Raw genomic sequence first — 4,085 nt, forward strand, 5'->3', positions numbered from 1 at the left:
GCCTAGCTAATTTGTTGTATTTTTATTAGAGACGAGGTTTCTCCATGTTGGCCAGGCTCCTCTCAAACTCCTGACCTCAGGTGATCCACCTGCCTCAGCCTCCCAAAGTGCTGGGATTACAGGCGAGAGCCACCACACCCGGCCCCCATGACCTTTTTCTAAGACTGTGCATCTGGAAGGCCAAAAGGATGGGTCTTTTACGCAGCAAGCTGGCATTTACATGAGTGGAAATCCACGTCATAGAGTTCTTTGGTTGTCTCACAGCCTAAGGAGGATTGTTGGGCTTTCTACCATCTTTCTATGCTAAGTACAGAACTGTAACTCGATTAGCATTTTAATTTCAATTGAATTAGTGATCCTGTTTTTGACCTTGTACTCAGAGACCTGTATAATGAGGGGTTAATTTAGCTGGGAGGTATAGATTTTTGCCATAGTCGTGACTAAGCTATCAGCAGTCTTAGGGGAAAAACATTAAAAGCCGAAGGCATGTAGAATTCATGTTCAGGTACCTAGAGAAGGCTAGAATTAAAGATAACTTGGGGGAATGGGCTGGGTCTTATGAAATATATCTGATGGTTCTCAGTTGGAAGGGGAGTTGGAGGGCAAGGCTTCGGCGGTCCTTCATTCTCGCTGACCAGCGTGCTTAGGTTTCACTGAGCATGGATGTCTCCTGTCTTCACCAGTCTTTCTTTCTATCCCAGTGATCCTCGAGACTACACATCCCATTGTATAAAAGCCATCTCTCTGGCCAGGCATGGTGGCTCATGCCTGTAATCTCAGCACTTTGGGAGGCCAAGGTGGGCAGATCACTTGAGGTCAGGAGTTCGAGACCAGCCTGGCCAACATGATGGTGAAACCTCATCTACTAAAAGTACAAAAATTAGCCGGGCGTGGTGGCGCATGTCTGTAATTCCAGCAACTTGGGAGGCTGAGGCACAAGAATCTGTTGAATCTGGGGGGCAGAGGTTTCAGTGAGCTGAGATCACACCGCTACACTCCAGCCTGGGCAACACAGCAAGACTCCATCTCAAAAAAAAAAAAAAATCTATTCAGCATCAACATTATGATACATTCTCCATTATTTATGGTACGTGGATTTTTCCATGTTGGTAAAAGCTCTTTTTGATGATCCCTTGCAGATTTTTAATATAAAAAACATTGAAATTTTCTTGAAATAATAAAAAGTTAGAAGTTGAATGTTAAAAATACCCATGGCACAATATAGTGTTGCCATTTTTTGCACTATGAAGGGAAATATATTGTAGTATAGGATGTTGGCTCTGGACTTCAGAGATCATCTCAACCCTCTCACTTTACAAGTAAGAAACTGGGTCCAGGAAACTGTTCATGAGGTGCCAGAAGTACTTCCTTGTCTCGAATTCTTCTGACAATTTAATAATTTCATGTGCCATAATTATATAATATAGTAATTGCTCATGTAAACATTATTTAATAAATATAAACAAATTTACTATAAATAGTACTTATTTGATGATATGGTTTGCCTTATACACTTTCGAAAAGGATAAAAACTGAAAAATGTATTGTTACACAAAATGTCTTTCCTCCACCCAGAAATCAGACTTGACTGAATGGGTCCTGAGTTGCTGGTTTTCTCCCCAGGTTCAAAGCAATAGGAAATGTACCACTGCTTAGAATAATAAAGCATCTGATTTTTTTAAGAAAAAAATTATTGAGCTCACTAGAAACCTTTTCAGAACTGAGATATCATTGATGTAAATAGTTTGTTGAATAATAAATATTTAAAATAAGAGATTGCTGGATTTCCACTTATCACTGCAGTATGGTTCTCAGGACTCCGGAAAAGGAAAATAGATCTTTCTCCCAAAATCTGGAGATAAAATTTCACTTGCAGTTTTTATGAAAGTTATAAGGTCCTTTAAAAGTTTTGATCAATCCCCCCATTTCCCCTCTCCTATGAGAGACAATTTACTGAAGGACAAATAGAGGATGATATCCCTGGGGTGAGGGGAGGGAACAGAAGGGCTGAACATGGAGCCTGGCTGGCACTAACCTGAGGAGCCACAGCCTGATGCCCTTTAGAGGAAGTAGGGTCAGGGGCTGCAGAGACAGGAAATGGAGGTTCCTTGCAGACGAGGGACAGGACCCTCAAGTCTGGAGAGCTCAGTTTTGTTCCTAGTTCCACCACTACCCACCTACTAACCTTAGGTAAACACCCTCCGTGGACCACAGGCTGCAATGACCTACAGGAAAGGGCAGACTGAATGATCTGCCATTTGCCTCCCACCTCTCAAATTGTATGACTCTGTCTCCCAGTCACCCATTTCTTTCAAGAATGGGGCTCTCTGAAAGCAAGTCTGTCTGAAGGCAACTGGAAAACTGGAAGAAAGAACAAAGATATTCATTCTATCTTTATTATTTAAAAACAAAAACAAAACAGACGCTGCCAAGATTGCAGAAACTTCGAGGAGGACCTACATGCAGATTCCTGTCAAACTCCCCATTGAGGAATTCTGCCTAGTTCATGGTCCCCGTTTGTAAAATAAGAACCTGCACTAGTTTTGAGTTGATAACTGTTAAAATTAGATGATGACTATATGGTACTCATTACATTATGCTGTCCACATTTGTATGTTTTGAAATTTACTAATTAGATTGCTTAGCTAAATTTGTTATAATTTTGTCTTTTGATAGAAGCAAAACTAATCTAATAAGGCTTTTAGAAAATGAAGTGCTGTCTGGAGAGGTTTCTTAAACAGAATGCAAATAGCATAACTGTAAACAAAAAGCTGGACAAACTGGACTACATCACAAAGAGGAACTTATGTGCATCAAATGATACAACTGAGAGTGGCAAGGCATGTGACAAAGTGAAAGGAAATAGGTGCTTCATTTAGAATAGACACAGAATTTCTACAACTCAATAAGGAAGAAAGAAACAATTGTGCATACATATTCAGCTATCTGCGTTTCATTTTGAGAATAAATCCACACCTGCTCAGAATCATTTGAGCTTCCCGGTCACAGTTTGTGTTTCTTACCTAGAGGATATTCCCTACTCCTGAATTCTCCCAGTAGCTTTGAAATACAGAATTTGATAGCACAGTGATAGTAAAGACAAAGAAACAGAAGCTCAGGTCACTTTTGTTCTATTATCCCTATTATCTAATAGAATAACTCTATTAGAGTTATTCTTTGTGCTTAAAATGTAAAACAATGAAAGAGAGTGCAAACTACAGGGTGTAATTTTGCTTGGTAAGTGTAAATTTTACCTCTGCACGAATGATTTTTACTGAATTTTAATGCTATTTTAATTGTTAGTTTATTTGAAAACTGAAGGACAAATCAAGAAAATTATTGATAATTATGCAATTACTTCAGAAACTCATTTTGTCACATAAAGTGTCATATGATCCTCTCTAAGTGTCAGATATTCTAGGTATTCTATTGCTTTGGTATCAAAAGACTTCTACTAAAAAAATTATAAAATGTTATTGAGATATTCAAGACCTAGACAAGTGGAAGTTAAAGAAGTGAAAGGCAATTATTATAAAGATATTAATTCTCCCCAAGTCAGTTTGTAAGGTCAAAAAAACCTCTCTTTAATGAAACATAAAAGAATATAAATACATTTCAATACTTTAAAATTAAGAATACATGTTTACCAAAATTCACTATTAAGAAATTTAAAACATCAGCCATAGAATTAGACAAGTATTTGAAATATGTATAATTGACAACTAACTCATAACCAGAATATAATAAATCAAGAAACAAAATGTTGAATAAAATAATCCAAAAAGCTAGACACAAAATAATGCATACTGCATGATTCCATTTATATGAAGTATAAAAATAGAAGCAAATGTAAACTCTAGTTTTTTAGGGATGCCTTCTTAAGTGGTAAAACCATAAAGAAAAGGAAAGAAGCAGTTACTCTAGGAGTCAGAGAGCCCACGTCTTTGTTAGCGCACAGGCTGGGCTTCTGGGAGCTGGCAACGGTCCATTCCCGACCTCCGTGGTGGTTGTACTGGTGTGTGCTTTGTGATCATTTATTGAACTGCACATATGTATACACTCCTCTGGTTCTTTGTTCACAGTCA

This window comes from Colobus angolensis, unplaced genomic scaffold, assembly GCF_000951035.1.
Source record: "Colobus angolensis palliatus isolate OR3802 unplaced genomic scaffold, Cang.pa_1.0 Scaffold6, whole genome shotgun sequence".
Classification (NCBI taxonomy): Eukaryota; Metazoa; Chordata; class Mammalia; order Primates; family Cercopithecidae; genus Colobus; species Colobus angolensis.